General features: G+C 40.8%; 1 protein-coding gene across 3 annotated transcripts in view; it reads right to left on the reverse strand.

Moving 5' to 3' along the window:
• LOC116869151 (SPATS2-like protein) overlaps window positions 1-23,430 on the reverse strand; it is a 160,415-nt gene that overhangs the window by 127,132 nt on the left and 9,853 nt on the right. For 2 of the 3 annotated variants that reach the window (XM_032860133.1, XM_032860137.1), the window contains exon 2: window positions 11,401-11,450. The exons of the other annotated variant lie outside the window; for it this stretch is intronic. The gene's annotated coding sequence lies outside the window, so the exon portion shown is untranslated. The remainder of the gene's footprint in view (window positions 1-11,400; window positions 11,451-23,430) is intronic. 3 annotated transcript variants of the gene reach the window in all.

The following is a 23,430-nucleotide window of genomic DNA, read 5'->3' on the forward strand; positions in this document are numbered from 1 at the left end:
ATGCGAGAGAGCAAAGAGAGTGTCCTGGCAGAGAAGTTCTGGAATAGTATGTATGTCGGCCTGGGAGATGGCCTCGGTGGGCTTCTGAGCCAGCACCTATGGGCTGCCCCTGTGAGGCCGGCTGGGGTTTCTTCCCAGGAACTGGCCTCCTCCGACAGTCCCACGTGAAGCGTGCTTCCGGGGGCCCAAGTGTGGACCAGACGGTTCCAACGTCAAGTGCAGCAGGAAGCAACCCAGTTAAGGAAGCAAGCGTCAGGGCTTCTTTGACCTAAGAGTTCCATGTGAAAAAAAAAAGAAATCTCCTTCAAAACAGGAACATACTCAGCATTAAAACACAAAGTTATGAACTGTTGTTTAGCCCAGAAGTTCTGCATGTCACGAGGGTAAAAAGAACGTAACATATGATATCTGTGTAGTATTTTCAGGTTTATAAAGCATTTTAATAAAAGTGATCTTCTGTCCCACAGGGATATTTTTCATGCCCCAACAAGACACATTCTTCACATTACTATGAGTCCTGTTCAACGACTGACTTGATGCTACAGCAAATGTTTTTTATTTTTTTAATCTATAACTACTACTTATAGAGTTTTATCTATAAATATGATACATAAAAGCCAAATGGTGGGGTTTAGGTACTGAATCTGTTCCAAAACATCTACTACTTTTCCAGAATGACTAATTAAACATAATTTACATTAACTGAACTAGGTGTAAACACTGCGATACTCCGCATAGACCACTAAGCGTATCTCATTAAGAAGTTTCGGTGTTTCCAAGCCCTCAGACATTCGAAGGGGGTACTATAGAAGAGTAATTATTTTTAAAAGAATATATTAAAAGATATCCCTCAAGGGTCTTTAAAAACAGCTCTTAATAGCATAAACAGGAAGCATGCTATAAGGTTATGAAGAAGGGTGGAGTACAAATGATTGTGGCCTATTTCCATAAAGAAGCATGGAAAAAAAGAAAACGAGCTAAAATTACTTCCAGCTTGCTGAGTTAAAACGAACTGTCATGTCATTAGGCAAGTGTCTTATTTACTCTTTGCCCTATATACAATAATAACATGTGTTGTTGAGAGTTAAGAGTTCACATTAGCATTTTTCAATTTAGGAAAAGGGGGAAATTGTAAACCCTAAGGAACAGTGCTCTGGTTGACATAGTTCAGCATGCCTGGAGGGTGATGTGTACTTTGTACCCAAACCTTTATTAAACACTCTGTCCTTGAGATACGAAGATAACTCTTCTGACCCACAGTCAGCACAGCGTTCGCTCTGAGGTTCTTTCTTTCTTTCAGCTTTGATGATAGATTTGTGCTGATCTACCCTCTTTTGGTCATCCGCTTTCCTATGTGACTGACAGCATGCGTTTGGGAGACAGCTGCCCGGCTCTGGGAGAGAAGCTGCAGCCTGGAGAGGGGAAGTGAAGCAGGGAGCTAACCCTTGGCCTTGGCACCCGGCGCTCATCAACGGATGTGTTAAAGCAAAATGCTATAGTAGAAACTCCTACTGCCAGTATGGTGAGAACTCTGCAAACCTATTTACATTAAGAAATGCTGTGATCAGCTGAACCTTTTCTTTGGATATGTTAACTTCTGGAGTAAATTAAGCCTTCTGGGAAATTGTATCAATTCCTTCTATACCACCAAGGTTTTACATTATTCTGGGTCTTGGTTTCTCCAATCCCTTAGTCCCCATCACAGCGCTCACCCTGTTGAGGTCTTTGGCAACCCTCGCTGCTAGTTGTTTTTGCTGTTTATTCACGTGGTTCCTTGTGTCTTCACTCTCCAGCTCCTCTACTACATTATCGGCTCCCAGTACTGAAAGATCCCAATCTACTGAACTTGGGTACTGATTCCCTGATCAGAATTTATCTGGCCCAGAGTATATCTGGCCCGATACATAATTAGTTAATATATAAATCACAGAAAGAACTGCCAGGGTATATTCCTTCTTCCAATAAATACTAATTAAACATGCCTATGTACCTGGCAATGGGCACAAGCACTGGGAATACTGGGGAAGAGAACTTACATTCAGACAGCCAGTGGTCTGTTATGGGGCTAGCTGAATATATCATGTACTATCTCGATAAATCTTTGAGCAGACCACAGAGAAAGAAGACGAAAAGGGAACACCAGCTCGTTAATCAGAGCGCAAGCTCACAGAGGACAAAACCGCATCTCTCCTACTTCTTTGATTTAATCTCCTTAACTCTTTGCCACTCTAGGTAAGCAACACATGTCCTCTTAATTGGCCGCCAGAGCCCTCCTCAAGCTCTCTTTTCAGAAAGCTTTGCAAAAGCCTTATGAACAATTTTGCTGTTCCAGGAAATGTTAATGCTCAAGGTACCCCTTTAAAAGAAAAGGAAAATTCCTCTGAGATTTTTTTTTTTTTTCCTCAGTAACAAGGAATGCAATTAGGCCTATACTTGGCACTTTGTCAGTTCCCAGAGCCAAGAGATCTCAGGGTTAGGAGAACAAAGCTACCAAGATGCTTTTGCTATCGACTATGGCCGGCCCAAAGTTCAAGGGTTAAAGCCTGAGAATGTTTTACCCCTTGACTTGAATTTCCCACTTAAGTAACTCCCAAATACCAAAACTTAGGGGAACCAGAATGCAAAATCCTTCCCATTACTTTATTGAAAAATTATGTATGCTGTGATTTATTGCTAATGTTGGACATTGAAAGCATTAGACAGGATGCGTGCAAACCTTCAGACAACAGCTGTCCATACCAGTTGAACATTTCATGGCTCAGCAGTTAAAATATGATGAATAAGAAATCATCCTTGTAACCAGTGTGAGGCACTTGGTTGGTAAGGTATTGAGAGTTGGTGAAAAAGAAGGAACTATAGGTTGTGATGTAAGTCAGCCCTTCAGACGGGGGAGGCGAAGGAAATGGTGATTGTTACTGTCTGTCTTCAGGGCCATGCTTTACAGAAGGAAGATGTCCTTGTGTATTAACAACAAAAATCGTGATGATTTCAGACATACATGTGCTTGAGAACAAAGACTTTCGGAACTCTTCATAGCTTTATGGCGAGTGATCCAAATGGGACAATATTCTATTTAGGACCTGTCAGGGACTGAATCTGAAAGTGATGTTTACTTGTTTTAGAAGACAGTCATCACTTTCTCAGGCATATAAATATTTTCATCATTCATTCTTGAAATATTACAAATAATTGCCTAAGCCCCAGTGGAACAAATGCTCCTTATCAAATACGTGTTTGCTGTGAGGACTGGCTGTACACATCTGTTTAGGAAAGTCTGTGATATATTCAAATATGCTTTAAGAGGCTCCCAACAGAAAAAAAATGTTACGGTCCTTTAATAGTTTGACGGCTTGTCTGTAGTACACAGACTCTGCACCTCTCTTCCCATCTTTCCACTTTGGCAGAAAATACTAGGGCAAGTCGGGCCGTCAGTGAAGGGAATATCAGCATTAGGAATGCTAAAGTGTATTTAATACCTTCTTTCTATTTTTTTTTAAGATTTTATTTATTTATTTGACAGAGAGTGACACAGCAAGAGAGGGAACACAAGCAGGGGGGAGAGGGAGAAGCAGGCTCCCCACCAAGCAGAGAGCCTGATGTGGGGCTTGATCCCAGGACCCTGAGATCATGACCTGACCCGAAGGCAGATGCTTAACAGACTGAGCCACCCAGGCATCCCAATACCTTCTTTCTAACAAGAAGTCAAGCAGTGGCTAAATGTAGACACAGAGTTGGACCCTAGAGATACAGCCTAAGCAAAAGGATTCCCCTTAGCACCTACACAGAAATGTCTACATCAGTGAAAGTGATTTCAAGTTCAGTGGACACCTAAAGAACATGAGAAGAAGCCCATGCTTGGTTAGGTATGTTGACACTTACTAAAGAAATCACTCCTCTAATTCTGTATTTATACTTGATTCTTTTTTTTTTTTCTAGGATTTTATTAATTGATTTGACAGAGAGAGATACAGCGAGGGAGGGAGCATAAGCAGGAGGAGTGGGAGAGGGAGAAGGAGGCTTCCCACCAAGCAGGGAGCCTGATGTGGGGTTCAATCCCAGGACCCTGGGATCATGACCTGAGCCAAAGGCAGACACCTAAGGACTGAGCCACACAGGCGCCCCTATACTTGATTCTTTTAATGTAAATGCTTTAAAGAAAGTTGAGTCATTACTAATACCAGTTTGTAGGTAGAAACTCCTGGAACCAGACCTCCCAAGAATGCTATCTATACTAGGTGACCCTGGCCCCTCACCCAAGGCTGACTGGTAAAAAGCCGTCAATCAACCCAAGTTGGACAAATTAGATTCTCTCTTCCCAGAGCTCAAACTTGGAAGCATGAAACACAGAGGGTAAAAGTCACCAGTGTCACATTAATAGCGATACCTTGGAGAAGAGGGGCACAGAACCTGTGCTGGGATCGCCAGAGCTTCCAGGCTTACAACCCTTCGTGTGGTTCCATGGTCCCACCCTTCCTTCAAGTCTGGGAGATACAGACCAGGATACTTCCAGTAAAAAATATTAAAATAATTGGTATCTTTTTGCTTTTGTTTTTGTTGAAGCAAATCAGTCCATTTCTGTAGCTTGCAACCAAAGAAGCTTACAGGTTAAGGGCATCAGCACTTTAATAAAAAGTTACACTTCCTTAAAGGAGACGTATAAGGAGCACGATCATAATTTGTTGCATTTGTAGGAAACTCTACATTTTACAGATGCTCTCATATGTGATCCCTGTAAGCGCTGGAAAAGGGTTGCTGTTATCACCCTCGCAATGGAGGAAAGGCAACGCAGCTCAGAGAGGATATTACCTGTGCGCTGCGGCAGACGGCAAAGGGCAGAATCAGGCTTAGGAGTCAAGTCGACTGGTAGTGCCCTTCCCATTGCAAGCCATGATGTGTGTGCTGTCCAGTACTTGCTATTATTTTTGCTTTGGGAAAGCCTACCTGTTGGTATTCAACTTTTATTTTTAGCATACAAAACCCTTAAGTAAAAGGATATGTTTGTACAGAGAATACAAACAAAACAAAAAAACAGAACTATTTTGAGTGTGTGTGTTTGTGTCTTTTCATCTCTCTTACTCCCAACAACAACACAGGCTTGAGAAAAGTTTTAATAAAGTAAAATTTTAAGCTATTGCCTCGCTGTTGATATTTGCCAACAGAAAAAACATTAGGGCTGACAAGTGCCTCATTTGATACGGGTAGCAAGTCTACCATCTTCTACATAGTTTAACTATTAGCAGGGAGTACCCTTTGCACTATAAGGCAGTGCTGTTGAAGGTGTTTTCAACATGTATCCCCAAATATGTGCAGTTGTTCACTTACAATTCATGTACAGATATTATTATATTAACAGGTTATCCACTTTAAAGAACATGAACAAAATAGAAAAGGCCAGATTTTGGTAATCATGACTATCTCAAGGCAAATACACACAGGATAAGGTTAATGATTAATTAACCATAGTAGACATAAATCCACAGGTCTCCCAAATACTTTTGAATTTTCGTGGTCAGCTCCTTGCAAGATCTGACTCTATGGTCATGGTCATTATTTCATAATGTGGCTGACAAAGAGTTTGTATTGAACTCTGCCATTTAGTTGTGGCTTACAATATGAAAATTCTCTTCCATTTAGGGAAAGTCTTTACAGAATCTTTGAAAGATTCTGTTAGTTTGTGAGGGTTTGTTAAAACTAAAATATAAAATCTGTAAATCCAGTTAATGCGGCACAAGATATTTCACAGAAAACCTAAATGGAGGAAGCAGTGGAAAAGCCACTGTGAAGGGCCAGGCCTTGTCTCCCTCTCTCCAGGTGATAACAGACCCTACCCCCCACCCCTTACCCCTCACCCCCCGACATGTGGACCCAGGGGTTACGCCAGTGCCAGTGCAATCACCAGCCGTCATCACAATGTTTTATGAAAATAAAACTAATGTAAATGCAAGTTCTAGTCAGCTTCTTTTCCACCCAAATGAATCCTCTCAGGAGCTCCCCAGGGTGCACAGTGCACTTTGGAGGCCAAGCAACATGGCCATAGTTCTCTTCTTTTTTTTTTTTTTAAAGATTTTATTTACTTATTTGACAGACAAAGATCACAAGTAGGCAGTGAGACAGGCAGAGAGAGAGGAGGAAGCAGGTTCCCTGCTGAGCAGAGAGCCCGATGCGGGCCTCGATTCCAGGACCCGGGATCATGACCTGAGCCAAAGGCAGAGGCTTTAACCCACAGAGCCACCCAGGCGCCCCTGATAGTTCACTTCTACAGCAACCTACAATCACAGGAAGCTCTAGGCCTAAAACTATGGAGGGCAAAGACAAACCAACCCAGGCCACAGAGAAAGTTATTTTGCATTTTAGAAACTTTAAAAATCATGAACTCTCACTCAGCCAGAAAAGCACATAAAACATTAATGCTTGATGCAATGTGCTGCATGTTGTCCATGGAACTACCCAACCAGTGGAAAAATAGGACCAGTGCCAGCACCCCCGCAAGCCCTCCAGGTCCTTTCTCTTCCCTAGCACACCCTCCCCTAAGAGGTAACTGCTATCCTAATTCTTTCAGTAATAAATTCTTTCTTTTTATAGTTGGAGACACTTATGGACGGCCCCCTTAGCAGCAAAATGTGGTTTTGTCTGTTTTCACACTTCATATAAATAAGTAAAAGGATGAGCCAGAGCTACACACAATAACACAGATGTATCTTACAGACAGGATGTTCAAAGGAAGATACAAAAGAATATATAGCAGTCTTATTCTATTTATATGAATATTTATATGGTATTTATATGGTATTTATATTTATATGGTATTGGCAGAAAAACGGGCAGACAGATCAATGGAACAGAACTGAGAGACCAGAAATAAACCTATACATATATGGACAATTCATTTATGACAAAAGAGTCCAGAACGTACAATGGAGAGAAGACGGTCTCTTCAAGAAATGGTTTTGGGAAAACTGGACAACCACATTCAAAAGAGTGAAACTAGACAACTATCTTAAACCATACACAAAAATTAACTCAAAATGGATGAAAGACTTGAATGTAACACCTGAATCCATAAAATTCCTAGAAGAAAACATCGGTGGTGAGCTCCTTGACATTGGTTATTAATGACATCTTTGCGGACCTGACTCCAAAGGCAATGGAAACAAAAGCAAAAATAAATGGGACTACATCAAAGTAAAAAACTTCTACACAGCAAAAGAAACACTGTCCAAATGAAAAGGCAACATATTAAATGGGAGAAGATATTTGCAAACCATATATCCAACCCAGTTTTGGGTTAATATCCAAAATACATAAAGAATTCCTAGAACTTAACAACAAAAAAACCAAACAACTCAATTAAAAAATGGGCATAGGATCTGAATAGGGATTTCTCCAAAAAAGACATACACATAGCCAACAGATGCATGAAAAGATGCTTGATTTCACTAATTATCAGGGAAATGCTTTCAAAACCACAATGAGATATCACCTAACACCTGTTAGAATGTTGATTATCAAAAAGGCAAAAAAATAACAAGTGTTGGAGAGGACGTAGAGAAAAGGAAACCTTTGTGCACTGCTGGTGGGAATGTAAACTGATGCGGCCACTATGGAAAGCAATATGGAGGTTCCTCAAAAAACACTGCAGTAAACTTAAGGGTGCACATTAACTTTTCAAATTAGTATTTTTATGTTCTTTGTATAAGTACCCAGAAATGGAGTAGCTAGTCATATAGTAGTTCTATTTAATTTTTTTCTGCAAAAAAAGTCTTTCCTGTGTTCACTGCAGCATTATTTACAATAGCCAAGATACATAAACAACTTACGTGTCTGTGAATAGATGAATGGATAAAAAAGATGTGGTCTATTTACATAATGGAATGCTACGCAGCTGTAAAAAAGAATGAAATCTTGCCATCTGCAACATCATGGAGGGACCTGGAGGGTGCTGTGCTAAGCAAAATGAGTGAGATGGAAAAAAAAAAAAGAGTCAGATGGAGAAGGATAAATATCATACGACTTCACTCATATGTGGAATCTAAAACAAAACAAAACAAAACAGAAGAATAAACAAAACAAACAAAAACAAGCTCACAGATACAGAGAATAGACAAGTGGTTACCACAGGGGAAGGGGGTAGGGAATGGGTAAAACGGATGACGGGGGTCAACTGTATCATCATGGATGGTAACTAGGCTTGTGTTGGTCACTCTGTAGTGTATACAGATGTCCAATTATAAAACCATACACCTGAAACTTACATATTTTTTGAAACTTCTCTTTTTTTAAAAAAGAAAAGAAAATAGAGATGACTACAGATTACAAAAACCAAAAAACAAAATTCACCTAAGGGAAGGTAATTTTAGTGCATCTCTTGGCAATCAATTTTAATATGAACTAACTCTTCTGGAGCCATGATGAAAGCTCATTAAATTACTAGATTTATCTTTCCCTAGATTTTCACTCCTGAACATTCATTAAATTTGAACTACAATATTAAATACATTTAACTCTGTTAAAAATAGTCTGAAATTTTCCAGTGAATTTATTGAAGTCAATTCTCTCAATCCCCCTCCCCATATATATATATATATATTTTACCTATTGTAACCACAATTTTCCTTTTAATGAGGGCCAACACTGTATCTACAAAATGCTCAAATTTTAAAGAAATTTTGCACCAAAGGGTTTCAAGTTAACACTCATATTGATCAAGCATGAAAAGCCAAAAATGTTAACTCTGTAGCCAGTCTGAGGAATACAAATACGAAAAAGAAATTAATTCCAACTTTACTGTCTCCAGTGTTTCATAACCATCACAAATGATCTCCAAATGGCGTGAATAAATGGGACATACTTAGATGATGGTATTGTGGCACCAGCAAAACTGGCCTGCTCATCAGTCTCGCATTGTTTTACTGATAACAAACATGGTAACGAACATTTATTATAGTGTCAGGTACTTTCTGCATATTAGTTCACATATGCAATGCTATTTTCATCCTCAAAACAATCGTTAAAGTAGGTACTATTATTCTTCCCAACTAAAAAGGAAACTGGGTACAGAGAGGAAAGTAATTTGACCAAGGTCCATGGCAGTAAGTAGTCGAGTTAGATATCAAAACTCAGCTTCCTGGTGTCTCAGTCCGTACTCTACCACACTGTCTGGGAACATACTGGTTTCGTTGTTATCACCGTTGGCATCGTTATTATTCTGATAACGACAAGAACAGTTCTTTAAAACCAGAGCAAGCATGTGAACCAAGAGGAGGGAGAAAAATCTATGTACGTTTGTTTTGATCTATGAAAATTTTGTGAAAATGACTGTAACCAAGCAACTCTAACTCTGGGAGAACTAATTAAGAAATGAATTAAGGGATTCAATGCATACCCAGATTAGTCATCAGAGCTCAAAGATCTGGCGTTCTGGTCTGTATCCAGCTTTGGCACTTGCATCCAAAATAAACATGACCAGATAAGAACCACAAGCTCACAATTAAAATGGATTTATATGGCTTATGCGTCCACATGGGAGAGGCCTCTTCCTAATTGAATTCGGACACCTCTTCAGTTATTGTGGGTTTCATCTGCCGTCTCCCTACTCTTTTGTAACTGCCGGCAATAGGATTATGCTGAGGGAGAAATCATTTCAATCAGTGATGTGTGCAGAGCGAGCATAAAAAGAGAAAAGAAAAGCCTTTGAACTGTAATTAGAAAATTCCTTCAGTGTGCTCATGGGACATATGTTTGAGACGACGACTAACTGGCAAGACGAGTTACAGAATGAATGTCCGATGTCACCGTCCTGGGATAAGCGGCCAGTAAAAGTAGTGTTCTGACATGCGATTAGAGTCATCTTTCGCAGGCCAAAACATTCCTGCTTTCCACCTCTAATATGATTAGTGACGGACAGCTGGAGGCATCTCATTCTCCTGACAAAAATATGATCAGAATTGTTTTCAGTTAGTATATCTTCCCATCAAGCTGTTTGTTGCCTCCTAGCAGAATAATCAGAGTTTCTGATTATTTGGTACGTTCCAAGAAAACAGTAATTGATTGTGCCCTTGCTTGTCTGATGGAGAGAGGGCTGCCAGAATTTACATAGTAACTCTTCAGTCACCTAACCCAAGAAAAACTAAGCAGTGGGCATGTGTGTGTGTGTGTGTGTGTGTGTGAGAGAGAGAGAGAGAGAGAGACAGAGACAGAGGAAATCCAGCCAGTAGTTTCCATAATAATTCTCTTTGGACAACTATAAAGTGTTTTCAATGGTGATTCAGAATTCAGATTTGAGGAAGTACAATTATTCTTTTCCACTCATGGAAAACTACCAACTCCCACCAATGTTAATGGGTCTTTTCAAAAAATTAGTCATCATACTACTAAAGTTTCAGGGTTATTGAAAAAAAAATCAAGTTCAGATTCAACATTCATGGAAATATTCAGGTGCAGTGAGACCTCATTCATTTGGTCTACCTCAGTTCAGAATTTAATCATTTAACAGTGTCCAGATCAGGGGTGATCTTTTCACAATGAATATATGGCTTGCTAAGCAAATTAATTTAAACAAGCAAGACTACGGGAGGGGGGAATAAAAATATTTCAGGTAAAGTATAATAATCAAAAATAACAACATGCTTTCTGTACAGCAAACACTTTTGATGTACCCAAATACTAATTACTGATAACAATAGTAATTACCATTTAATTGAATGTCAATCTTGTATAGTTCAGGTTACATACATGAGCTAGAAATATCCCAACAACTCTGCAGGATGGGTAGAATTAGCCCCATCTCAAAGAGGAGGAAACCGAGGCTCGGAGAAGCAGGTGACATGCAAATACTGTGTAATTACAAGGCAGCCAAAGAAGGGTGCAAAGTCAGGTTGTCTGGCTCAAAAGCCTATGCCCTTCCACTCCCACTCAACACTGAGTGAGCCCTGAAGACAGCACGACAGACTTCTAGAGTCACTGGACCAAGTTCTTCAACAACAACAGCGGCAAAAAGAGAATCCCTACAAGGAGGGATAGCCAGGTAGTCTGGCTCCAGAAATCATCCTTCTTGTCTGTAGAAAGAATGATTCCTTTATACATCACAAGGGCATCTATAATATCCCTATTGGTAGGTGGAAGTACTTTGCATGCATGAAACTACTCAGGAGAAATGCACAGACGGAGATGGAGAAGGGGGATATAGGTGAGGCAGGAGTGCCTTGGGTCCACTGCCCCTTCCCTACACCCCATCACATGTGACTTCAGCCTACACCCCTATAGACAAGAACTGGCGTGGAGACCCTGAGGGGCTGCCAAGGGCTGTGATGAGGCCTCTGGGAGTCAGCGGAACGTGCAGGGTCAGCTGGGCCATGGGCAATGGAAGAGAACGTGGAAAAGGGAAGGAACATCTCTACTTACCCAAGAATCCACGGAGATATTCCGGAAAGCAGCCTGGATTCTGTAACGCTCTAGGAAAAAAGTAAATTTGGGAGGTCAGATCTCACATTTAGCAGGCAGACCACCCTGTTCCATCACATCCCAAGCACAGTATCTGGAGTCAGGCAGACACGAGATTGGTCCTTCCTTACCTACGACTTCATAGCTGTTAGGTAGATTAAGCTCTCTGTGCCTTAGTTTACTCAACTGTGAAAGGGGTATAAGAACATTACCCTCCTCACAGAGCTGTCGAGAAGACTGGATAATATGGAATTCATGCCATGAACTCAAAACACAGTAGTTTTAATAAGTATAATAGCCAACATGTATTGTTTAGAAAGTGCCCAGCACTGCGCTAGGTCTTCAAATAGGCTAACTCTCAACACCCTGAGGTAGGCACTAGTGCCACTGGCATTCTGCAGATGTGGAAAATGAGGCACTGCAAGATCACATCACGTTTCATCAAAGCATACCGGGTAAGCGGTGGAGTGGGGACAGGGAACCATCTGGCCCCCGAAGCAGGATGCTACGCAGTGATATCCTGCCTAATTCATTACAAATAAATGTTAGCTACTGTTATTATTACTGTTATGAAATTCTTCTCTCCAAGAGATCGTCTATAATGTTCCCAAAACCCCAGGGAGCTCACCATTTAGCTAGTCACCACTCAGGCACACAGACAGGTGCCGGGATCCTAAGTCACTAAGCCAACAATCACTTCAAGTGTCCCCCGAGATGCTCTTCGAAGCGCTGTGTGGGGCTGCAGGGACTTGGGTCTTTGATCAGGTCAACCTCTGTGCAGCGAATGGGGAATGCCAACAAGGAGGCAGCAAGGAAAGGGCGGGAGACGCTGTCAGGACACTGGGTACCATACCAGGCTCTGGCCCCAGCTCTCTGGCTGGCCTTCTCCAAGTCAGCTGACCTCTCCTGGTTTTATTTTTAAATGAGCGGACTGATCTGCTATTCTAATTTACAATTCTATTCTGATTCTCTTTCAGTCTAACTTCCTCTCCAAAGTCCATATTTGAGAGAATATGTTTTAATTCTTCATTCATCCAACACACATTGACCGCACACAATGCCAGGCACTGGGAACAGCTCAGGCTATCAACACAAGACTTGGCCTACACTCTGTAATTAGCTCTGAGAGCTGGATCAAGTCCCATCAAGGAAATCTTGGCGATCAGAACATTAGGGAAGGTTGCAGCCCTGAGGACAGCTGCACACGCCCATTCTGGCCTATCTGAACCCCAGGAAGTGGCCAAAGTGAATTCTGCACCAATCCAAAACCGGGGTCCCACAGGGGGGAAGGGGGTGCTATGCTAAAATGATGGGGACAGATCAGAATGTCTATGAAAAGTAACTAGACAACCAGGGAAATGCTTGGGCTGAGGGTTTTTAGGTTTGTTTTCTAAGAGTAATAGTGTTGTGTGCGATAAACCAAAGAGATGAGAACTCATTCGACACTTGACGTGACTTTCTTGACTTTATTAAGGTACACTAATGACCACTTCGGTAGCAATCTTTGATGTATGTGTGTGTGTGAGTGCACATGTGACCGCTTCTTTGAGAAACATTAACTTTGACACAAGATGCTACTGACTTTATTTAAAGATCAGTTCATCACCCTTAAACATGTTTCTTTCACAGAAACTCCTCGGAGGGGAGTAATTCTGAGAGTATAATACTTCCATTAAAAAGACATTGATTTTAAAATATGCTTTTCAAGCTTTTGACAAAAACAATTTTTTGATTTTATGAACTAAAAAGGGCAAATAATGGTGTGGAGACAACGTAATAAATAACATGAGTCGTCAAATAAGCTATTAAACATTTATAGATACAATTTTTAATACAGACTTTTAAACATGCCCCAGAATGTCCATCAATCTTTGATATGGGAGGAAGTAGCATTTTGGCAAAGTCTGTCTCCCACCACAACAGAAGTCAGTACAAGATGTTTATGGTTCTTAAAGAGAGCAATGATGGCATTCTTTGCGGGGTGGTTAGACATTTTTAGCATATAATTTTAGAAGGCAAAAAATGGGAGAACATACAAAAAATGTATTATTTCGATAGGTATTCAGGTAAAGTACCCTGTGCGTGGAAGTCCATAGAGAATTTGGTGCCTAAATTGGCCCTGAGATTCCCAAAGTGTTTTAAAGCAACGTTGTTGAGTACATGCATAAATGTCCAAGGTGACAACTGAGGAAAAATACTCTGTCGGATATATAAAGTAGAGCTTTCTTAAGCTTGGAAAGAAAAAAGTTAAAAATTTAGTAGTGATGACCCCTGGATAAAGAATTACGGGTGATTTTTTTTTCCTCTTTCTTTATAATGTCTCTGCTTTCCAAATTTCCTATAATGAGCATGTGTTACTTTAACAATTTTTCTAAAAAACTGTTTTTTCGATCTCATGATGTATTATAGAAAGTCACCTGATATAAAAAGTGAAAAGGCTTCGGAATCAGACAAGCTTGGGTTCAAATCCCTTTCTGGTTTGGTGCCCTCAGAGAAGCGACGTGGCAGCCCCTGCTGCACAGAAAATGTAAATAATAACAGACGTCTTGAAGCCCCATTTTGTCTCCTAGAGGTGAGATACTGTAAGTGCTTAGCACAGAGCAGGAGCCCAGGGAATGATAATCACTCTTCTCTCCACAAAACACAGGGAAGGAAGGCCTCTTTGATGACAGTAAATAAATTTGTTTGTGTTTATAAATTGACTTCAGGCCATCTGTTTAGAGAAACACTGGGAGTTTTGAACAGGTAACTTTCAGAAATCTTTTCATGGTTAAAAGTTCCAAAAAGGAAGAATGAGTTTTTACCCTACTCTCCTTTCCCTCGCACTTATTAGGACCCTATGGTCTAAAACTCTTGGGTTTCCTTGTACAGCTACAATGCTGCCATGTTCAGAGATCCTCTGGTTGGGATGGGCGTTGGGGGAAGGGGAGAGGCAGACCCACTGGAGCACAGAGGAACCACAGCTACCACAATCAAGATCTTTTCCATTTTCTCATTCCTTATGATTAAAGTGAGCAAAATAAATTATGGGATTGCTTAAATGAGGGCTGAGGGACAAGATTTTTTTTTTTTTTAAATGCTATGTTGATGTTTTCATCCTATTCAGCTGAAGGTAGTTCAGTTAGTTGGGGTTATGATGAAATATATGTACTCCACAAAATATGGCTGTTGGGGATATGCTGCCCTCGGATATATGTTGCTGTACCTTGACTACAGGAAGAAATATTGATTTAACTGGCTTTAATATCAAGTCCGGTATTTGTTGACACGTGGAAATGAAAAATATCAAAACCGTGAAAAGCTTGATATATAGGTCAAGTCCCATTTCAGCTCCCTCCGAGGGACGGCCCAAAGTCCTCTGCTGTATTGGAATTGTGTTCTGGTGATGCTTGCCCCAGTCACAGATAACATGAATTTTCATTATAATGGGATTTGCTACATAAATGAATATTGGTATAGATTTTTTATGTAGTACAATTTATTGTAGAAAGTACAGCCAAAAAAAAAAAATCATGTGTTTAACTTCTCCCTTTTCCCAATTCTGGAGGCATATCTCGCTTTCTACAAAAGGCACGTAATGATCTCTCCTTTTCAGTATCTGATTCCTCCTCTCACGGTGCCGAGTACAGAGTCAACGCTCAAGAAATAGCTTAATAAAATGAAGAAATGAGCTGAATAAAATGTGGTACCAAAGCAAATGAGGGAAATTCAGAATAGATTCCAGGGTAAGAGAAATAAATTTTAGAAACTGATTCAGAATGAGTATAGCAAGCAGGTTTAGCCCTTCCCGGCTAGCATGCTCAAGTCATCCTGGGATCTGCGGGCCCTCAGGTGGCTCCCTATTGCTAAACGGTCTTGTCTAAAACGCCCAGCACCCAGCTTACACACACCCATCCCTGGGGAATGCCACAGGGACATTTCAGTCATTAACTTCCTGAAACACCGTCATTAGAGTCCTACAGCCCTGTCAGCCCTAAGGCAGCTAAGGATCAAAGTCTGTCCTTCTCAAGGACTGAGAGAAAGGACCACCGTGACCGCCTGGGAGGCAATAAAAGGCGAGAGGTTGGCCCACAGCAGCGGAGGGAAAGGGAGTCAGCACAGCCCCACGATTGGGAGTTCCTTTGTTACAGCCAACACTCAGAAGTAGTTTCTGTGCCCTTCACTGGGACATAATCAGGGCTGCGGGAAAAACCGAGAGAGACTTCTGAAGAACTTGCTGGACGCTGCCCAGTGTCAAAATTCTTAACCTCTTGTTCTCTTTTCTTTTCCCCTCCAGCAACAATGATTACTTTAATAATCAAAGATTACTTTAATAATCAAAGCAATCAAATTATCAAATAATCAAAGTTATTTCCTATAACTTTTTATAAAGCTATCTAGTTGGAATATGTTTTCCCACCTTACAGTTCTTCTCTTAGAGTCTTTTTTTTTTATTGAAAGCTACAATAATGCATCAAATATCAAAATTTTCTATCTTCTATCTTGGGACAACGTAATAGATCTAAATGCCTATTTTCACAAAGATTTTGATTGTGTTCAGAGGCATCACCTATTGATGCTAAGGGTTTCCTTCCTTCATCAGAGGAATAAACCATGGGCATGAGCTTTGAGAGACTCCAAGCAAGGGACCAGGGGTTTCCAGGGCAGAGAAGGCCTATCCCATTATCACTGGATAAAGCATGAGGAAAGAGGAGGGTCTGGTGAGGCTAGCCTCAAGAGTGGTGTGTTTTTGCATACATTTTACAAATATTCCTATTATTCATTTGAAAATATTTCAAAGGAAAATTGCCTTCTCCTCGAGAGGGATGACCCATGGCCATTGATTCATAACTTGGAAACGCATCATAAAAACACTTTTGAGTTAACCACATGGTTTGCTCAATACATGTAATTCTTCATATGCCCCTTGCCTGGGCACCAGTCGTTATCTTTGTATGAGAGCTGAGGGAGCTGAGGGGCAGGGACAGTCAAGCAGTCGGCCCTGGGTCAGACAGCTACCACGCAATGGAGCCACGTCGTGAATCCAGTCTGTAGACTCCTGTCCAATTCTCTGCTCACTGTTACAATTACAGAGCCCAAAGTTAGCTTGTTGGGCCCTTTCCAGCTAGGACATTACCATGGGGGACATCCTCTCAACAGGTCAAGTTGGTGGTCATGTTCTGTTAAGATCCAAACCTTTTTAGTTGCTTGGCTGTGGGCGACACTGTTTATCCCTTGCAAGAACTAAAATGACTTAAGGAAAACTGGAACAATTCTAATGCAAGAATGTGTAAGCTCAAAGGCTATAAAAATTCAAGAACTCAAAACCAAAGATAGCTTTTTCTTTCTTTTTTTAAAGCAAAGATAGCTTTCTTGACTAGACAATAGTTGGTTATAAACTCTGCAACAAAGTACCTTTTCAATGTGAAATTTTACTACTAGGATTTTTTTTTTCGTTCATTTTTACTAAGAACTGAAGCCTACAAAATGACAAAACGGGATTACCCTATTAAAAGACAACTTCAATTGTTCCTTTGTTCTAAGAAACTGTGTTAGGTACTGACTGGCAATACCTACACCTTGATCTTCATATTAATTATGCATTTTTCCTACAAAATTGACTGCCACACTGCATGCTGTAAGTCAGATTTGAGAGCTGCCAAGATAAATGTTCCGAATGGCTGACTTTAAAGACAACTTGTCAGTTCACCGAATAATTCTTTGGGGGTTTATCCCAGTATATTCCATGTCTCCCCCTATACATACCTTTAGCAAATATTATAGCCCTTTCCGGATGTATCATCTTATAGCTAAAGCTAAAGATTTTTCTTTTCAACCCCTAATATAAAAGTAATGAAACTTACGATTCCTTTTGATGCCATCAATTTACTTTGGCTGTTAGGATCACTTCATTCCTATACTGATTTCTGTGAAATATTCTGATCCTAGGCAGAGAAGTCATTTTGGCCTAGTCCATACCACTAAAACAAAGACGATCTTTGTATTATTGACTAAATAAATGTTTTCTTCCCGGAGGTTTGCTTTCATCAAATAATCCTATCGATGTCTTATTTCCTTTAGTTAACACCTTATTTTAATGATATTTGATTCCAAAACATATAAGAACATACGCACACAAGAGGTACTATATTGAGGAAGCCAAGAGTTCCAGCCAAGTGTCCTATCTTTGACGTGGTACCAAGTGACATTTTGTAAAAAGCACAATGGTAACTATTCATTCCGCTAGCCTTAAAAGGATAGGCACGGACTGCATGCCAGAATGGAGAAGCTTAAGCTTTGAAATCAGACAGCTGGCTTCAAATACCATCTCCACCACCATTATCTCTATGACCTTGGGCAAACTACTTATCTCCTCTCAGAGCTTTTTCATCTGAAAAATGGGGGTAACCGATTTGCCTCAAAGGGGTTGCGGGAGAGGTAAACAAGAATTTTGCTGTTTAAAAAAAAAAAAAAACTAGCATACAACCTGTTATATGAGTACACACTAAGGAACTGGTGGGTCTTTTTCCATCTAAAAACTGCCATTAGTGATTCATTTGGAATCTGTTGTCTGTGCACAAGAAATAACATAAGGGATATCAATGCTGGTGCTCTTTATGATGGCAAAGAACGGAGACCTAAGCATAGGGAAATGGTTACATTAAGGTATATTCATACACTGAAATGTATGCAATCATTCCAAATATTTTCCCAGTAATATTTTACAAGGGAAATTGTTATCCTAGAATTTAAGTGAGGAAAACAGACCAGAAAACCTGTATAATAACAGCTCACACTTACTGAGCATGGATTATGAGCCACGTACCATGCTATGCCTTCTACATGCATCACCTTATTAATTCTTACAATAAACTTATTACATGCCTACTATTATTATCTCCATTTTATAGAAGGAGAAACTGAAATTTTGATAGTTTGGGCAATTTACGGGCACTACATAAGAAGCATAGCCAGGACTGGAATCTCAAACTGTCTAATTTCAAAGCCATATTATTTTTTTTAAGATTTATTTATTTGAGAGAGAGAGGAAAAGTGTGAGAGCATGTGGCAGGGGAGGCGCAGATGGAGAGGGAGAGAGAGAATCCTCAGGCGGATGTCCCGACACCGGGCTCAATCCCAGGACCCTGATACCATGACCTGAGCCCAAATAGAGAGTTGGCCGCTTAACCGACTGAGTCACCCCGGCATCCCTAAAGCCCTTTTAACTATGATGTCACACTGATTCTTCAATACAAACTTCCTAGGTCCACCAGGAGGCTAGTTTAAACACACGCAAACACGCACAAATGTAGGCACACATGCATACTCAAAGCCACACCACACAGGCACACCAGATGCTAGCAGTGACAATCTCTGAGTGGTGAGATTTTAGCTGACTTTAAATTATTTCTTATCCATTTCAGTATCTTCTCCAAATTCAAGGAGTATGCGTTTTCACAATCAGAAAAAAAAAAATTTCAAAGAAGAAAATGTGTGAGAGTACTTAGCAAAATGTAGAGTATTATACAAACGGTAGTATTTTTAGGAAGTGATGGTTTATTCCTTCACTTACAGATCTGAGTTCCTCAGTGCTACTATTCTTTTAAATGATTTTTTTCTTTCCACTGAGTCCAAGGTAAAAAGTATGTAAGAAACTATTTAGAATATCAATACAACCAAATATAGGACAGGAAGCACCATATGTATACTTGACAGACATGTGATACTGACACAAAAACTCAAAGAGCTTGTGTGTGGCGGGGGGGGGGCATCTTTTCAAATAATACAGAATTTTCCACTTAGCGAAAACACATCTATTAGTGACATGATGCCATCAGCGCATTCTCTGTCATGGTCATGTTAAGTGATACTGTCATGGAGCCATTGACGCTGACACCAGCACACTGTTTGGACATGCCTCAGCCTGACTACTGTCTATTCCAGAAGGTGTGAATATAATGATGTGTTGGAGTGACACCTAAGGAGTGATTTCCTGTCACACCACCAATTCGTTTTCGGAGCAATGATTCTATAAAGAGAACTGAATGATGGACAAAAAAGCAATTTCTTTGAACCAAACAAGTTCAAATTATAGACGAGGGATGAATTTATTTTACAAAATTGTTATTTTTAAATTAAACGAAAAGTAAGAGTCTTTAGGTATGCTTCCAGACCATTTTTCAAAAGAAAAACTGATTAATACCATCTAAAAGTGACTCCAAATTAGTCGTTGCACTTCATAATAGAGGTTCTATGATTGGCATTACGTGGATCAACAGTGATAGCATTACTGAGGCATTTGACTAAATTACTTCCTGACTCTGTCCTCTTAGGCAGTCTGGGGAGAAAGAAAATTCAAGTGAAAGATTATCAAACTGGTTAAAAGAAAAAAACAAAACAAAAAACCCTAACAAAATTCACATATTGATGCCAAGTCTCTTGTAGAAAGTCACAGGGCTGTCCCGGTCGACATTTGATCAATGAGAGAGAAAGTATAATTCTCAAACGTGTAATTAGTAAGTGCAAGAAGTACCACTAATAAATTGAAATTAAAAAAATTAGAACTCAAAAATGTCTTGTTAGAGAAGAAAAATGATTCGACAGAAAGAGACAATATGTAACAAGGATAAATGTAAAATCGTCCACGCAGGGTCACATAATTAACTGCACAAGTACAGAGTGAGGGAGATGTGGCTTTGGAGTAGTTGTTTTAAAAAAAGACTTGGAAATTTTATTTGACTTTGGACATAAACCAACAACGTGCTGTCCTAGATTTAAAATGGAGGCCAACAAAATATTTGACTGGATTAATAAAAGAAGGGTGTCCTGAAGGAGTTTGTTTCCTACTGCTTAGAGAACTCGGGAGCAGGGTGTTGAGTTCAAGATTCTTGCTTTCCAAAAAGCATGGGCGGCGTGGTGGGTGACTAGAGGAGTGGTGGCAGGATGGGAGCTCTCAGCCGAAGGAGCTGGGACCCCACGTCTGACTGAAAAGAGAAGGTCCAATGGCTGTGGTCAAGTAGTTGAAGTGCTACTACAAGAAGGCGGTACTCTGGGGCACCCCAAAGGATAAACGGAGGCCGATTTCAGCATTTTCATCTGCCTGTGCTTCATAGTGAGTCTGGTCCAACCACACATGAAACAGGGTCCACATCTAAAGGCGCTTCAGAAATATTGCAGATGACTGTCAGCACAATTCCTCAGCACAGAAAAATTGTGAAGTCCTCATTCCTGGCAGGGTTCGAGGGGCAGCTGGCTGACTAGGACACCTAGTCAGAAATTCTGCATTTGGGGGGGAATGTGAAAAAAAAAAAAACACAAAAAAAATAGCACCCACTATCCCTTTGCAACACACATCCTATGCTTCTAATTTCACATTCGTAACTTTCATGAAGACAGTCCTAGGGCATTTATGTAAGCAATATCTAACTATGCCTGCCTTGATAAATGAGAAATAACTATAAATTTAAATGCAATCTGGAAGAGTCCAGAAGGTGAAATTCTACCAAAGTTTGGAAATTATAAATTAATGTTGTCATGGCAACCCTAGCTGATATCATCCCGTGCAGCTGAAACAGTTCTTGCTCTGGGACTATCAAAACAATAAATGGGTTTATATATTCAATGTCACAAACCGGCACTCAATAATATTTTTAATGCTTTCGTTTTTTAATTTTTGAGGCCGTTGATTTGCATTTTTCTCCTTGAGCATTCGTTATTTTCACATGACCCTACACTGAGGCTCTGGTGTTGCAGCGGGGTTGTCAATTGCATCCAGAGTCGAGGAAGTCACGGGGAGCCCCGTGCATGCACTGAATCCAGCCTGCTGTGCACACTTCACAGGGGAAGTAAACAGAAAGGACAGAGACTTCCTAGATCAGGACCGTTAGGAGCCACAATAGCCAGAATAACATCTTCCACTTTCCTCCTAAAAATTACAAGGCTGCCCACATTCCTATAATAAACACTCATCGATCAGAAGTGGCAGTATGTCAGATCAGACCATCTCACTTCTGTTTATGGCACTTCAATAAATGGGTTTTCTCGGTTCTGTATTAGCAATCAATGTAATGTATGAAAGCCAGCCCACACTGAGAACATTATTGCCTCCAATCAAAACCATTCTTCCCTTGGTACACTAAAGCTCTTCCCCCTTCTTGTAAGCAACAAAGACGACAACAAAAGAACTTCCCAAACACCCACAGTTAAGGAAAGAACAGCTCCAACAAAGTAAGTGTGAAATCTGTCCCTGGTGTCTAATTGGTCTATGAGTCTTCCTTTTCACGGTATTTTAGTGACTTCCTTTATTTGTAATTTATCAGCAAAGAATAGAAATAAAAGTTTATTTTGACCACAGCGCACCTGGCTATTCAGAGATCCAAAGACTTGCTTTGTTTTTTCTTATGTTATCCTGGCAGAGGATGTGAACATGCCCTTTTTCCACGCCTTCGTGCTGTCCTCAGAATCCCAGATGAATGCTTGCACAGATGCAAACCATCAGGTAGGACTGGCCTTGAGCGAAACGTGAAGGCAACTTCCTTGTGGTCCTTTTTCACCCCTGCATGGGGGAGATCTGGGCCCTGTGACTCAGATTGCTTATTTTCCTCCTTATCAGTCTCAGCGAAGGGTCCATCCAAGTATTCAACTGAAGGAGCACGTGTCCAGCACGTGTAAGTTACCACTTCCCTAGCCTTTGCATTTTAGGCCCTGCGGCTGGGCTCTTGATATCTCCTTTTGTTTAGTCACAACAAAACACGCAGGTATCATTGATTTCACCTCATATATAAGAAAACTAAGACTCAGGAAGATTAAATAATTTAAATAATATAGACAGCCAATTACATAAATCAAAACCAAGTCTTTCAAGCACCAAATTTGTCCTCTTTTTTCTGATAAGCACTATTGATCTTAGGAAAGGGAACAGAGTTTGTATGTCGGCTTTCACATACCAGAGAGCAGGAGAGAGAAGCTCTTGCTATTTGGAGGGCCCTTTCGAGCAGTATGGATTCTGAAATCACACCGTGAAGGCTGCTGCCTTTCTTGTCTACACAGGAGACCAGCCCTTTCCATTGGAGACAAAGAAGTGGATGTATCATAATTTAGAAAAAGCCTTCCCCGTCTCTTCACAAGTTGCACAGAGGGTACAAATGGGATCCAGAGACCAGTAGGGCAGCTCATTAGTAAGCAGTGTTTGGTATCAGGGGTCTAGAACCAGGTAACAGCCAGTATCCACGCAAGCTGTCAAACTCATTGAGTTTCCTGCCCACTGCTGGCCGGTGTCGGTACTGAAAAAGTCTGGAAAGGAGTAGCGGGGACTCAGCCTAGGGTTTGTAGCTCAGCAGTGAGACTACTGTCCTAAGAAAGCATGGATAAATATGATGGGACCCTTACCTAAGGCAATCTGGGTTTCCTACACTAAACACAAGGCAGGGACCTGGGAATGAGGGAGACAAAGTAAATCTAGGGCACAAAGTAAAAATGCTGTTACCCAAGAATGAGGCTGAGTTATGGCTTTCTAGGTAAACTGCCTGGGCAAGGCAAACTGCAGAGCCAATCCCACGGGGAGTCCATAAGGAACGGATGCAAGGGAGCTGGGACCCTCCTGCAAATGGCCTAAACTGGTCCCAGATCCTGCACATGGGAGAGCAATAACCACACTGACTTGGTCACCATTTGCGCAGGCCATTTTCTGTAGATCTATGCCTTTCGAACTTTTATTTTTAGCACATGAAACTCTCTCCTTAGGAGAATCTTAGACACATGCCTAATATGTAGACACACGTAAAAACAACTGCTCAGGGGGACTCTTCCCTGAACCAAAGCGGGGCTCGACAGAACACGATCTGCAGACAACCAGGAGAGAAGGCGCTGAGTCACTCTGCCTATCAGACTTCACTGGAATCTGATCCTGCTAAATTTTTCCCATGATAGTCATGGTTTCTTGCCCACACCTCCAGGTTTCTCCCTCCTGCCCCAGCCCGATAAGCTCTAGTTTTCCTACCACTGGTCGGCTTT

Source organism: Lontra canadensis, unplaced genomic scaffold, assembly GCF_010015895.1.
Source record: "Lontra canadensis isolate GAN:19392208 unplaced genomic scaffold, GSC_riverotter_1.0 scaffold18, whole genome shotgun sequence".
Lineage (NCBI taxonomy): Eukaryota > Metazoa > Chordata > Mammalia > Carnivora > Mustelidae > Lontra > Lontra canadensis.